We start from the raw sequence: 16217 nt of genomic DNA on the forward strand, positions 1-16217 counted from the left end.
GGAGCAGGGATGCACAATAAATTCTGTTCAATACGTCACAACCCTCAACAAACTTAAAAGCACGTCTTCAGCGAGTTCGCCCAACAAAATCAATGGCAGATGTTCTTCTTTTGCATGACAATGCAAGACCACACACCAGTCGTCACACCTCTGACGAGATTGTCAAAATTGGATGGGAAGTTTTGCCTCATCCCCCATACAGCCCTGACCTGGCACCATCAGACTTCCATCTGTTCGGGCCACTAAAAGAAGCTCATCGTGGGATTCATTTTGAAGATGAGGAGGCCGTCAAAACATCCGTGCGTCAATGGCTTAGGAAGCAGAGCTGTGATTTTTACCGTGCTGGGATACATGCCCTTGTTCAAAGATGGACCAAAACTGTAGAGATGGGCGGAGATTACATTGAAAAATGACAAAATGATCCTCAATGTTGTGGTTTTCAACCTATGTAATTGCATTTAAATTTCCTGACAATTAAACGTAGAAAAAAAAATAGGAGGCATTACTTTTTGACTGACCCTCGTACATAAAGCAGAGCTTATGTGTGTTTGTCCAGGATCTCCTCGCAAACTCCTGGATAGACTTCAGCCAAACGTGGCACAGAAACAGCAGCCCTTGCGAGTATTAGCACTGTGGGGTTTATAGCCTCCTAACTCCAATAGGAGAAGAGATATGGGCAAAGACGGGTTTTTTTCTACCCCCTGGCTATAGGTTGCTCTGCACTGCAGAGTTCATGTGTGGGAACAGTATGAGCCTGCCAGACCAAACCGTTTTCCAGGGCAGTCTACATGTGACAGGCATGGAACAGTTTTCCAAGCCCCAAGATATAGGTTGCCCTGCATCACAGGCGTATTTTCTTGGATCAGTATTAGCCTGCTTTGTCGACCTGATTTGCATGGTGACCTGTACGTTAGGGGCAAATAAATTATTTGTAAGTCCCTGATGTGTAGTCCTCCCTTCATCACAGATGTGCTGTGGGAGTAGTATTGGTCTGCGCCGGCTGGAGTGGTCGAGCTGTTCTAGGCACGACAGTCTGGAACCGCGAGACCGCTACGGTCGCAGGTTCGAATCCTGCCTCGGACATGGATGTGTGTGATGTCTTAGGTTAGTTAGGTTTAAGTAGTTCTAAGTTGTAGGGGACTGATGACCTCAGAAATTAAGCCCCGTAGTGCTCAGAGCCATTTGAACCATTTTTTGGTCTGCTTTATTGAACTGTTTTGCAGGGGCTACACATGACAATGAAGATGGCTGGGGACAGGTTGAGATGGATAGAGGATAGGATGGACAGTGAGGGAAAGGAGGAATTGGACAGAAAGAGGGGATGAGGGAGAGATGCATGAGGCAAAATGGTGCAAATGGCTCTGAGCACTATGGGACTTAACTTCTGAGGTCATCAGTCCCCTAGAACTTAGAACTACTAAAACCTAACTAACCTAAGGACATCACAGACACCCATGCCCGAGGCAGGATTCGAACCTGCGACCGTAGCGGTCGCGCGGTTCCAAACTGTAGCACCTAGTACAGCTCGGCCACCCCGGCTGGCTGGATGAGGCAGATGGAAGACATAGAGATGTAGTGACCAGGTGGGAAAGGAAGAGGGTGAGGCACACATGGAAAGACTGAGAGGGAGGAGAATATGGTCAAACAGAGAGGGGAGGAAGATGTGGTCAGAGAGAGGGAGAGGAGAAAATAGACAAAGAGAAGGGAAGGAGGAGATGAAGAGAGAGAGTGTGTGGAGAATGAGGTGGACAGACAGAGAGAGGAAGAGATGGACACATAGAGGAGGAGAAGGAGCTGTGTACAATATAGGTGTTCAGCGTCGGGGAAAGGTTAGTGTGTGTGTGTGTGTGTGTGTGTGTGTGTGTGTGTGTTTTGCGGGGCAAGACTCTATATAAGAGTGTGACTTAAAGAGTTAACCGTCTATGGACGTTTCAGATATTAAATTAATCAGAAATTTACGCGTAGAACGTCCCTCCTCGTGACAATGCATGAAGCGTGCTGCTACAACAAGCCCATTTTCGAGACGACTCTTCACCACGATGAAGACAGCCCTCCGTCGCTAGCGGTGTGTGCCCCCGGGGCTGGACGCGCCGTATCGACGCTATGGACGCGAGCGGCGTTTAGCAGCGGGGTCTCCTCCTCTGCAGGCCGCGCATCGCCTCGCGGGCCACTGGCTCGTCGTAATTAACCCCACTGGCGTAACTAGCTGGCGGCTCAGTGCCGGCCCAGCGGTCACAGCCGCCTGCCTGCCCGCTAATATGACCGTGTGCGCCAAAACTGCCGGCGCGTGCGTTCGCCACATGCCGGCTGCGAACCCGATATTCGATCACTTCGTGCCTGCTCCTATCGCCAGCGTACACCTGTCACTTCCATACTTTGGTGTCTCTCCAGACGCTTTCAAGTGTGCCATTTTTAGGTCTTTCTAAATGTAGGAGTGACGCAGCAAATGTTAATACAATGTGGAATCATTTTCAAAAATTTTAGATAGAAATCTACTCAAGGGTTGTTGCTACATTGCATGACTGTTGTACAAGTCAAAGTTAAGTGCCTGGCACAGAGCTCTTCGAACCACCTTCAAAATACTTCTCTCCCACTCCATTCTTCAACAACGCATGGGAAAAAATGAACACGCAGATCTTTCTGCAAGAGCGCTGATTTTTCTTATTTTATTACGGCCATCATTTCTCCCTATTTAGCTGCGCGCAATAAAATATTTTCGCAATCAGAGGAGAAAGCTGATAATTGAAATTTTGTGGAACTATCTCGCGGCAACGAAAAATCACTTTGTTTTAATGATTGTAACCCCCAACTCGAGTTTCATATTCGTGACACTCTCTCCCTTATTTCGCGATAACAGAAAACGAGCTCCCTTTCTTTGAACTGCGTCTATGTCCTCCGTCCCTCCTATCTGATGCGAATCCCACATCCCAGACTCCAAAAGAGTACGAACAACCGCAGTGTAGGGGTCGCCTTAGTAGGCCTGTTGCATCTTTATACTGTTCTGTTAATAAATCGCATTCTTTGGTTACCTTTCGCCACAGCGTTATCTACGTGATCGTTCCAGTTTAGGTTATTCGTAATTGTAATCTGTAAGTATTTAGCTGGATTCACAGCCTTCGTATTTGTGTGATTTATCGTGTAAACGAAACTTGGCGCATTAATTTTTTACTCTTGTGGATGACCTCACACTTTTCATTATTTAGAGTCAATTGCCACTTTCCACACCTTACAGATAACGTGTCTAAGTCATTTTGCAATTGGTTTTGATGTTCTAATGACTTAGACGATAAACGACAGTATCATCTGCGAACATCATAAAAGACCTGTTCAGATTGTCTCCTAAATCGTTTATAAAGATCAGAAACAGCATAGTGCCTGTAACACTTCCTTGTGGAACGCCAGTAATCACTTCTGTTTTTCTCCATGACTTTCCGACGATTACTGTCTCTGACAGGAAATCATGAATCCAGTCGCATAAGTAAGCGATGCTCCACATATACGCAATTTATGTACGCTCACTCTTACGAGTGGACTTCAAAAAGTAGGTTATAGTTCATTATGACAGGCGAAGTACCTTTTATTGAATGCTGCACTACACTTGGCTGTGACACATATACACAACACTATTTTTCAACAACGTTCGATCCGGCTGTGAAGTCATCTGGACTCGAGTAACCGGTCAGGATGAACTCCATTTAATTATCGAGTGTTTTTACTGGACACACGATTCCACCGTAACAGTTTTAGAATCATTTAAAGAAATACTGTCTGAGGAAGTGCCAAATTATGCAATTATTGTTGCAGGCAGCTTTAACCTACCGCCAATAGACAGGGACATCTATGGGTGGATTCCAGGTAGTACGGACAGACAGTCTCGTGAAGCAGTTCTGAACAAATTTTCAGAAAACTGTCTTGAGCAACTAGTTCGACAACCCATAGGTATTGGAAACATGTTCGACCTTGTAGCTACAAACATGCCTGACCTTACCGACAGTGTCAGTATAGAAATCAGGACATCATCATAGTGACAATGGTTACAAAAGTTAATAGACCCATCAAGAAGGCGAGGACAGTACTTTTGCTAGAACCAGCAGACAATCAATACTTAGCACCCCATTTAGACAATAAACGGACATGATTTAGTGCCGCTATGATGGACGTAGAGAAGTTATAGGCAGAGTTTAAAGTAATTGTAAATCGTGTTCTTGAGATGCATTGTGCTGAGTAAGTGAACTAGAGACTGAAGTAGGCTGTTTAGGTTTTTATGTTGGTAACGCCATGTAGTGCTGTGTATGAAACTCTCTGACTGCGCTGTGTACAGTCTGTGGCTGGACTCGTTGTTGGAATATTCGCTTGTGTATAGTTGGGCGGTTGGATGTGAACAGCGCGTAACATAGGGCTGTTGGAGGTGAGCCGCCAGCAGTGGTGGATGTGGGGAGAGATATGCCAGAGTTTTGAGCGGACGATCTGGACGTGTGTCCGACAGAAGGAAATTTGTTTATTTGGATGCCACAAAATTATATGTATATTATGACTTTCGAACGCTATTAAGGTAAATACATTGTTTGTTCTCTATCAAAATCTTTCATTTGCTAACTATGCCTATCAGTAGTCAGTGCCTTCAGTAGTTAGAATCTTTTATTTAGCTGGCAGTATTGGTGCTCTCTGTATAACGAAGATGTCTGTAAGGTAAGTGATTCGTGTAAGGTATAGGTTATTGTTAGTCAGGGTCTCAGTTGAGTCATTCTTTTGTAGGGATTATTGAAAGTCAGATTGAGTTGCGCTAAAAATATGGTGTGTCAGTTTAGTGATGATCAGAATAAGTAAAGAGAAAACTATTTGAGTACGTTGAGTTTTGCTCAGCTGTTTCTGTATCAAATAACGTAACAGTTTTTCCAGCAGTGTCATTCTTAATTTTTCAAAGGGTAAGTTTCAAGACGGAAAAGACCTGTCGTGGTTTAATAACAAAATTCGAAAAATGTTGAGGAAGCAAAAACGACTGGTGAAACATCTGTACTTCTCGAACAGCAGCAAATTGTTGGCGCCATTTCACTACGACCGGAAGCGACATCGCATTTCGTCCATATACCTCCTAAATTTCACGGTGCACCTGTATGCGGTTGAGACGTTTTGTCTACAAGAATCTTGTTGTTCTACTTACTTAAACTTTGGAGTACGTTTCCAGTTGACACAAAATTTCAGTCACATTCTGTGATGCACCTGTTATCCGTGCCGCAGCAGAACTGTCTCTGCAGGAAACCCGGAACATGTTCTCTCTTCTGACAATGTGCCAGTCTCGTTGCGCAGTGGTCTTACTGTGGGAAGACATGTGTAACTTCCTTTTGAAGTCCCCACATACAATGATAGTATACTTAGCTATAATTCGGATTTCGAAAATGATGTTCAAATAACACGCAACACCCCTTCACTAACTACAAAACGCAAGTTCTGAAGGCAAAATATCACCAACTGAGACTTGCCTAAATATTTTGGTTGTATCAGTCATAACATTCCATTAGAGACATCAGGTTCTACTGCTCCTCATTACTATTGCCTTCTTACTTTCATTTTCAATCAACATTCTGTACCAAGTAAGCTTTTCATTCCAATAAACAGGAATTGTAATTCTTATTTACCTTCAGAAGATAGTAATGATATCACCATACCTTAATACTGATATCTTTTCACCCTGAATTCTAATTCTACGTCTGAACTCTTGTTTTAATTTCCTTCTCCATTGTTTCTCCGAACTACAGGTCGAACAGTAGAGGAGAGAGACTTCATCTCTGCTTTATGCCTTCTTTAATCCAAGCAATGCTCTCGTGGTCTTGTATTATTGTTGTTCCGTCTTGGCCGTGGTTGGAGTCCAGCCAGCGGGAACATATAACAGAAAAACTCGCAGCACCCTAAGAAGACAGCTGGGTAGGTCGTGGAAATATTGTACACAAAATGGAAACAACAACTCGGATGAACACCTGGAATCACACCATTAGTCAATCGCCCCGAGAAAATCTGATACATCACTTTTCTTCAACTGAATTGCCTACTGTGGTATTGAACATCGAAGTACACACAGACAGCGAACTTGGAACCCATATCGTCTTTCTTCTGTTTCATGGTCCCATTCCTTTATACTATGATCCTTTCTAACTATTCTTTTAAACATCAGCATAAATTTTGATTTGAATGTATCTCTCCTCCTCCTTAAGCCTCAAATCCCAATATATGATTTCGGAATTCGTATCACTATGATGTGATACCGATGATACCTTCCCGTAGCTTCTGGCCATTTCGATGTTTACATCCTCCTCTTAAACACTGAATTTGCTACAGTTAGTACAAATTTACTGCCGATCTAGGGGAATGTTTTACTTTGCTCTTACCGAACCATGTCTTTCCGTTACTCTTTCTTCTATACCTTCCCCTAATACAGCGTCCTCATCCCTTATGATTATGAGATTTTCGTCTTCCTTCAAATAGCGAAGGACCATCATATACCATATATTTCGTCATTTACGTGTGACATCACCATTTATGTCTGGTCAACAATCCTCATTGTCGGTTTGGCTTTGATTCTGATGACATTAAAGCCATCGATGCATTGTTGCAACCACTTTACTATTCATAATGGATCCATTTTCTGCTGGCTGTTGATGTTACCCTATATTCGTCTCATCATAAAACATCTAAAAAGTCAGTAAGCAGAAAGGCGATAAATAAAAAAACACTCTGGAGTGTGGAATCTATTGCAGTCTTTTAGGGTCTTGAGAAGGACATGCAAGAATCAACAATGAAATCAAAATTTCAAAAAGACAGAATTAGTAGCACCTTAGCTATTTTCACCAACAACAACAGCAATCAGTATTTCTAGTATAAAACACTTCTTTCCTGTCATGACATCTGCTCCTCCTAAGCACATTCAGCCTTCAATACAGGTTATCAACTTGACTAGTTACACTGACCACGCGACAAGAGCCGGTAGGCCCTAAGTCGGATTCAGCTGAACTGCAAAGCAGTTGCTCAGTTAAATAGAATTCCACCAATAGCAGCCGGCCGGTGTGGCCGTGCGGTTCTAGGCGCTTCAGTCTGGAACCGCGTGCCGCTACGGGCGCAGGTTCGAATCCTGCCTCGGGCATGGATGTGTGTGATGTCCTTAGGTTAGTTAGGTTTAAGTAGTTCTAAGTTCTAGGGGACTGATGACCACAGATGTTAAGTCCCATAGTGCTCAGAGCCATTTGAACCATTTGAACCACCAGTAGCACGTGTTGAGAAGAAAAACTACACAAATAATACCCCGGTTGCTGCAGATTATCCTGCGAGATAGTACTGAACGCGTTACCTCAGAATTGCTTGGAAAGCCTAGCCACACAGTCTAGATACAAATAAGTGTGTGGTACCATCAACATCAAAAACAACAAAAACAAGCCAACAACGAATAAAAATTGTATGCAGTCTGAAGAAGCTGCGCTCCCACGTGAGAGTATCTTCAACATACACAACGCCCACCATGGGTGTGAACTTAATCCGCGTTTCACCTGCGACCTTAGATATCAGGTCCACCATAGCATCAACGTAGTTGGTGTGATCTTCAGTCCGAAGACTGATTCGATGCAGCCCTCCATACTACTCTACCCTATGCGAGCCTCTCCATCTCCGAATAACTACTGCAACTTACATCCTTCTAAATTTTCTTACAGTATTCACCTCTTGGACGCCTTCTACGATTTTTACCTCCCACACTTCCCTCCAGTACTAAACTGGTGATCTCTTGATGTCCAAGAATGTGCCCCGTCAACCGATCCCTTCTTTTAGCCAAGTTGTGCCACAAATTTTTTTGTCTCTCCATTTCTATTCAGTATCTCTTCATTAGTTACGTGATCTATCCATCTAATACTCAACATTCCTCTGTAGCACCACATTTCAAAAACTTCTATTCTCTTCGTTTCTAAACTGTTTATCGGCCATACATGGCTACACTCCAGACAAATATTTTCAGAAAATACTTCTGTCACTTAAATCTATATTCGATGTTAATAAATTTCTCCTCTTCAGAATCGCTTTCCTTTCCATTGCCAGTCTACATTTTATATCCCCTTTACATTGGCCATCATCAGTTATTTTACTGTCCATATAGCACAACTCATCTACTACTTTAAGTGTATCGTTTCCTAATCTAATTCCCTCAGCATCACCTGAGTTAATTCGTGTACGTTATGTTATCCTTGATTTGCCTTTGTTGATGTTCATCGTATATCCTCGTTTCAAGACAATGTCCATTACATTCAACTGCACTTCCAAGTCTTTTGCTGTCTCTGACAGAATTACAATGTCATCGGCAAACCTCAAAATTTTTATTTCTTCTTCCTGTACTTTAATTCCTACTCCAAATTTTCCTTTACACCTACATATGGGCCGGTACACATGAAGATAGTATCTTGTGTCCCTGCATGATGCCGGACTGGTTTTAGGTTATGCTGGTAGTCATATTCGTTTTAAATACCTTCCCAATAAGTTGTATAAATTGGATAAAGCTGTCAGATCAGGTACCGGCGCACCAAACCTCTATCGGATGTTGCTGCTGAAGATGAAAATCCTGTGTTAGCTGATTGACCAGATGTTACATGACAAGGTGATCAGGCTATCGACCTCGCCTTATGGATCGCCCATGTTCCTGGTTCCTAAGACTAATCGCACTGGGTACAGGCCAGTTGTGGATTATAGGGACCTAAATCAAAAGCTCAATTCTGAATCGGTTCCCTTGCCCAATCCTACAACTGCTTCACCTGCTTCGCCATGGTGAGGTACCTTATCTATCTAGACCTCGACCAAGGTTATCTCTAAATTCTCTTGGATAAGGATTTGAAAAGTATTACCGCCTTTTGCACTGACTAGAGTTTCGTGAGTTTAATTGGTTCCCTTACGTTTATAGATACGAGCAGCTACGCTTTCAAGGCTCTTAGATTTTGTTTTGGGGGGCATGAAATTTAGATTTGTTTATAATTATCTGGACGACGTTGTGATATGTTTTCTGAGCATGTCGAGTATGTCTGCCAAGTATTGGCGCCTTTGCATAGCGCAGGTCTCACTAAAGAGCAGTGTAAGTCTCATCTGGCCCGTAACGAAATCTCCTTCCTGAAACATTTACTGTCGACCAGTGGGGTGAAAATCGACCAGGAGTTAACTAAGGTAATCCGGCAGCTCCGACTACCTAAAAATTAGGAAGGGGATTTCCCACTTATTAGCGATGGTAAATTCCTGTAAGAAGTTCATATCTAAATATCCTCCGCTCGCAGCACCTATGAACGGGTACATAAGAAAGGAGAGGTATTTCACTGGACAGAAAACCACCAGGTGGAATGTGATGGATTGAAATCGACATTAAGTAACGACCTTGTTCTGTTTATGCAGGCTTTTGACCGGCCATTCGTAGTCAATACCGAAGCCTTTAATTCATGCGTCGTGGAAGTTTTGCTGCAGGAACAAGGCGGTGACAGGCGTCCTGTTGTGTATTCCTCCCAGTCTTTGTCTCCTGTCGAGGTAAAATATTTGGTCCATGAATTAGAGGCTTTGGCGGTCCTCTTCACATTGGACAAATTCATCTCAGATACCCTCCTTATTTGGAGATCTCAAAGGAAGACAAGTATAAGGCCCTAACCTTCAGGTGGTGAAATACAGGCTTGTCGCTGGGGAGGAAATGCCTAGTTACCATCTACGAAAGGGACTACTCTGTTCTCTTACTCGTGAGAATAACAGGCTGAATATCTGTCTTACACAGGAGTTAGTTCTAGTAATTTTCAAATATTTTCATGAATCTGCACTCGACAGGCACCTGGGACTATATAAGGAAAATCAAGGAATATCTCACTTATAAACAAAGACTTTAAGAGGTTGCTGAGTCAATGTGAAGCTTGTAGGTTTGCCAAGTCGAATTTCATCACATGCAAGGGTTTTCTTCATTCCATTTGGGCTGAGAAACTGACGGACAAGCTATTTATTGATTACGTATGGCCAGAGGTTGCTGAGTCAATGTGAAGCTTGTAGGTTTGCCAAGTCGAATTTCATCACACGCAAGGGTTTTTTTCACTCCACTTGGGCTGAGAAACTGACGGACAAGGTATTTATTGAGTACGTATGGCCGGTGCCTCGTACGCAGATGAGTGATAAATATGTACTCGTCATCGATGACCCCTTTTCTTGTTTCTTTTGGTTGATGCCTTGTGGAGGAGCTGGACCAACCATTAGGCATATTACCAAAATCGTTTCCTTATTTGGGCCACCTACGTCTGTACTGACTGACAATGCACCTCCTCATGTTTCGAAGAAATTTAAGAGAGTTTGCTTTCAGAATGGTGCATCTCACATGATGACCATTCCTTATTACTCAGGTCTTTTTCGCTGGGAGGATGAATCATAATCTGAAGTCTGCTCTAAAAATATTTCGTTCTCTAGGTCAGACAAAATTGGACAGATCTATTCCTTGACAGAACATAGCATTTAATAACACCACTCTTGTGGCCTATAAGACAGACACGGCGGCTGTAATGTTCGCTTCTTTTGTCAATTCTCTCTTGTTGAAACTTTGATCAGTGAACGGCCATCTTTCAGAGCCAGTGACTCCTTAAATCATTCAGGATAATTGGAGACTGGGAAAGATTAATACTGACTTTGCACGTTGGAGGGAGGCGGAGCGATACAACAACGAGGGTAGGCACCATACCAAATTGAATATCGAAGACGTAGTTTTCATTAAGAATTTCGCTGTGCAAGTAAAGGGAGATAAGAACAGCTCAAATACGTTGTTACCCATTTTTGTGAAACCTTGTAAGATTGTAAAATTACTCACCCCAATTAGCATTCTGATTGAAAACTGATTCACAGACAAAATGCACCGAGTACATCTTAGCCAAGTTAAGATTGTTCCTGGTACTTAAGTTTGTAACCCTAGCCCTAAGGGGGCGGGGAGATTGGATCATGCCAGCTATTATCGATATTGTGCCCTCACTCGTTGCTACCCAGCAACGGCTTCACATATGGCATCCGAGCTTTTACAGTAGGGATGGCTGTTTTCGCTGAAACAACCGGTTATCGGGTTTATCTTCTTTTTTTTTTTTCAACGCTGTTTACCCTAAGTGTTAAAAGCCCTCAAAATAATAGGTTTCTGAAATAATCGATTTTTTGTTTTTTATTTCTATTATTTCGTATGTTCAATGTAGAAGTCGAACAGCGATTGAAAAATTTTGACTCTCTCAGTTTCAAGATAGAGTACATAGAACCACAATATCAAATTAAATAGGCAAATAAAAGAAAACTTAATCCGCCCACCACTCAATACTTTTCTCTAAAAGCTAATAGTTAGTTGAAAACTAAAAAAATCACCTGTATTTTGCTATTGATTACAATTTATTGTAACTCTACTTAAAAATCGAGTTGTAATCGGGGATCATACCGCTATTTGGACATTACGAATAACCACGGTCAGGGGGTAAAAACGTAGGTTGAAGAACTCTATATCAGACTCATGCAGCATATCAGCTACTTTCTATTTTTATTTACAAACTGTTGTTAAGCTTCTTTTATTATTTCAGAGAAATGGGAGACAAATGAAGCATTGTACTTCATTTCTACACCACCTCGTAAAAAATTTCCGGACTAGGATTGGTGCCATCCTGCAGTACAACGTACGTCCGGTGTTGACAGGGAGAAACTGCAGTGTAGACCAGGCAGGGACAAGTCTTTCGTAGTGCACATCCACACGTACCTTATGTCACGACACACAGAAACAGGAACATTACTGACTCAGCAATGCTGTACCAGTTCTTATGTCATGTGTTTCTTGCTCGTTCCTGTCGGCATTGTTTCTGAAACAGCACGGATCGTTTTTCCTGTCTTCTATAATAAAACTATGTTTGCAACCAATGCAAATTTTACGAATAAAAATTACTGGTTTTTTCTTTAAGTTTTATTTGAAAATGAAAATTTTTAGCACTGCTGCTGTGGCTAATTGATATTTCGGTCTTTTTGCTCCGATATTACTAAAGAACAAAAAACACTTGTTTTAACTGAGGCCAAATAAATTCCGAAAAATACCGATCGCTCAGAACTAAAATACTGATGCCGATTTTAAGCTGTTAGGTTTTTCCCGTCCCTATTTCACAGGTTTACGCGGCTCGCGGAGTGAATCTTCTCTTATGGTCAAGAAGGAATGTTACAGCTCGCGACAGAACCGCGGAGTCCATTCCGAGCAGACAAGCTGATTGGGTGCCTCTAAAACACTGCGTGGCCGAGTGCATGAAGCCGACGCAGTGTGTACACGAGCGTATGGACAGGAGGCGAAGTTCAAATGATTCAAATGGCTCTGAGCACTATGGGACTTAACATCTGAGGTCATCAGTCCCCTAGAACTTAGAACTACTTAAACCTAACCAACCTGAGGCCATCACACACATCCATGCCCGAGGCAGGATTCGAACCTGCGACCATAGCAGCAGCGCGGTTCCGGACTGAAGCGCCTAGAACCGCTCGACCACAGTGGCCGGGAGGCGAAGTGGGTGGTCGTACATCGGCTGTAGGAATCGTCGGGTTGCGGGTCCGACCAGAGGAAGACTGGAGACTGGTGTGCCAGTTACCATTTGGAACAGCTCCTGTTCAGCCGAAAAGGAGTGAACGTTTACTTCTGCATGAAGTGACTGCTGCTTCTACAGGTAGTTGTATCAATCTTCGCTGCATACACTATGAGCATATATATATATATATATATATATATATATATATATATATATATATATATATATATATGAAGGTTGACACAACTACCTGTAGAAGGAGCAGTCACTTCTATGTAGAAGTCAACGTTACGAGCGACATATATAGCGGTAATTCGCACGAACACGGTCACGGAATCAAATGTTGCGATAGACACAAAGAATCAGATGAATGACAGTCATCATTGTATAGTAAATGCAAGAAAAATTGCAACAATGAACATACGTAAATGATCATGCCTATACTGCAAGCCTACATAATCACGACATTAAATATAAACAAGATTCACAGTCAACTAAACTTGAAAATCTTCAACACATGTTATATGCAGGCGACATAGATATCATTATGTTACAAGAAGTATAATTGCTTTTGTAGATCTATTTTTAGTATTTTTATTTGTCTCACAGCATTTCACAGCATTTAGGACAGGGTAGGGATGAGGTTATCGCTAAAACAACTGGTTTTCGGTTATATCGGTATTTTTCATTCCAGTTTAAACTGACTGCTATAACCACACAAAATAACCGAATTGTGGAATAAACAATTTTCGGTTTTTTATTTACATTATTTCCCGTACCTAATAAAAATTGAAATCTAACAGAGAATGAGAAATTTTGACTCTCTCAATTTCAAGATACGCAGAATCAAAATATTAAATTAAACAGGCGTATGAAACAAAGCTTAGTCCGTACACCTTCGCTGCTTTTCTCGAAATGTGGTAAGTGGCTGAATAATCCGAAAATGTCATCAGAATTCTCCTGCTGATTTTGTTTTTTCTAACTCTGCTCGAAAATCTTGTTGTAATCGAGGATCATCTCATTATTTAGGAATTACGAATAGTCAGTGCTAAAGGATGAGAACTGAGATTGAAGAACAATATTTGTCATGATAATTTGCTCGCTTTCAATAGATGCAAGCAGATAAAGGCAAATTATGTAGACGCAGGCAAAAAATCAGCTACTTTCTATTTTTATTGTAAACTATGAACTCTTAAGATTTAAGTTTTCTCTTCGTATGATGTCGTAAATTTGTTTTGGCTCACCCCACTCTTAATCTTTTAAAGCAAATACTGTGAAAACTTAATTTTACATGAAATAATGTAGGTACAGAGGTAAAAACTGATACATGCTTGAACTGAAATGAGGTTTTAGTCAAACCAAAAAAAGTCCACAAAATGACCAACTGATGACGCTTCGTATGATATTATGCAATAATTAGCATAAGAATTGATTTTTAGCAAAGACGATGTTCTTTATAACAAACGCTCGGCATGTCGGCCGTCATTCAACAATACCGGTAGCCGAGGGGCAATGTTGTGAACAGACTGTACAACATATCGGTAGGGATGGTCAGGAAGTACAGTCCGATGTTGTCAGGTCGGACGATCTCAATAGATTTGCGACTTCAGGTAACCCCACATGCAATAAACATACGGATTGGCGTCGGAGCACGGTGGGAGGCCAAGCATGGTGGAAGTGCAGCCTCAGTACGCGATCCTCACCGAACGATGTGCGTAAGAGATCTTTCGCACGTGTAGCAATATGAGATGGAGTGCCATTCTGCACGAAAGTCATACCTTCCAGCAGGTGCTGATCAGTCAGGCTAGGAGGTTGTGATTCTCTAACATATCGGCGTAACTCGCACCCGCCACGCTGACTGTTCGAAAAACACAGCCCCGCATTTCCTCGAAGAAAAAGGGTACGATGACGATTGATGTGGTAAATCCACACCACGCCGTGACTTTCTCGTCATGCCATGGGGTTCGAGAATTTTCGATAGTCCAGTGGGTGTTCTCATGCAGCGTCACTGACGTGCTGCTGTCAAGCGCCATCTGTTGGCAGGTTTTTGACTCGTTTTTGGTTTCAATAAAACACCATGTCATTTCAGGCATGTGTTTCAAGTTTTACCTCTCTACGTATGTTATTCCGTGAGTTAGTGCATTTTTAAATGTTAACGGACTTGTGCGTCACCCTCTACTACATTGATAACGCATTGGTAAAATACTTCCAGACTGGGGATGATGCCATTCTGTAACACAAGTGATGTCCAACGACAACAGCGAGAAATTACCGTACAGACCAGATGGGGCAAGTCTCGCACACTGCGTGTACATGCAGTAGGCCACGTCACATGGTAACGGGTACAGTGTTGTATCAGCAATGCTGTACCAATTCTTATGCCATGTGTTTGCTGCTCGTTTCTGTTGGTACTGCTGTTAAAAATAGCACTGATCGTTTATCCATTTACAACACTAACGCAATATTTCAAAGCAATGAAGATTTTACTAATAAAGAGTAATCGTTTTTAAAAAAAGGTTTATATAAAAACCAAAAACCTTAGCACTGTTGCTATGACTGATTGACATTTCGGTTCTTTACTCGGTTATTAGTAAAAATAAAATACACGTATAATAACCGATACTAAACAAATATCGAAAAATATCGGTTATTCAGAACTAAAATACCAGCATCGGTGTTAATGGTCGGCTTTTCCCGTCCCTAGGGCAGGGTATTTGTGAAAATTGTCCACTTCTCTGCAGTATTACTTAAGACTGTCCCATAAGCTTTCATAATTGAATTAATCTGCTATGCTGAAATTTCAAACGATAGTTCAAATATCCTGACCGTTCTAATGAAAGACCTGAGTGTATGACCTTAATCTCTCCTGTATTTACATCACATTGTTTAAACTTAAGTGTTCCTCCACGTGATTCGACGACTTTGTCACAGCGTTTTGAATTCTTCATTTTTATGCTCACAGTACTATTTACAGTCGACAAATGTATTCCAACTACACCATCAGCATTCACCTTTATTGCTTCTTCTGTGAACGTTTCTACTTCGCACGGTTTAGGTAATGAAAAATTTCCATCAAATTCGACCTTTAAGGTATCTATTCGAGTTGAGTGTGTCATCTTTATAATCGATACATTTGTGTACTACAAAAATGCTTATTTTGAAGTAATCATCTTGACGTTGAAGTTCTTCTGTCCGTGTTTGCTTACAAATAGATTTACTTTCGGAGGGGGTCCGCCTTGAGAAAAATACAAATTCTATGTTTCCCGGACATGTTTCGCTCAAGTTTCAGCATCATCTGTAGGCTTTTATCTTCCGTCTAGTGAACAGGAAAAATAGTCCGTCTTTCCCCTCAAATAGATTCGTTTTTGGAGGGGGTTCGCCATGAGCAAACACACTTTTATCCTAGACATGTTTCGCTGACATTTTTGCTCTTTACTACGTACGCACACATACAAAATTTGAGTTTTTAAGCTAGTATTTACAAATTTGCAAAACAGACAGTTTTTCATAGATACGCCTGTATACACTGCTACCACGTGCTGTGGTTTTCCAGGGTTTATATGTTTTTATTGCACTCGTTTCCTTTCACAGATTGTCATCTGCAACCATAAAGAACTTAATATAGAAAAGTTATTTGCTTCGACATTTTATGAC

The sequence above is a fragment of the Schistocerca americana genome, chromosome 5 (genome assembly GCF_021461395.2).
Source record: "Schistocerca americana isolate TAMUIC-IGC-003095 chromosome 5, iqSchAmer2.1, whole genome shotgun sequence".
Classification (NCBI taxonomy): domain Eukaryota; kingdom Metazoa; phylum Arthropoda; class Insecta; order Orthoptera; family Acrididae; genus Schistocerca; species Schistocerca americana.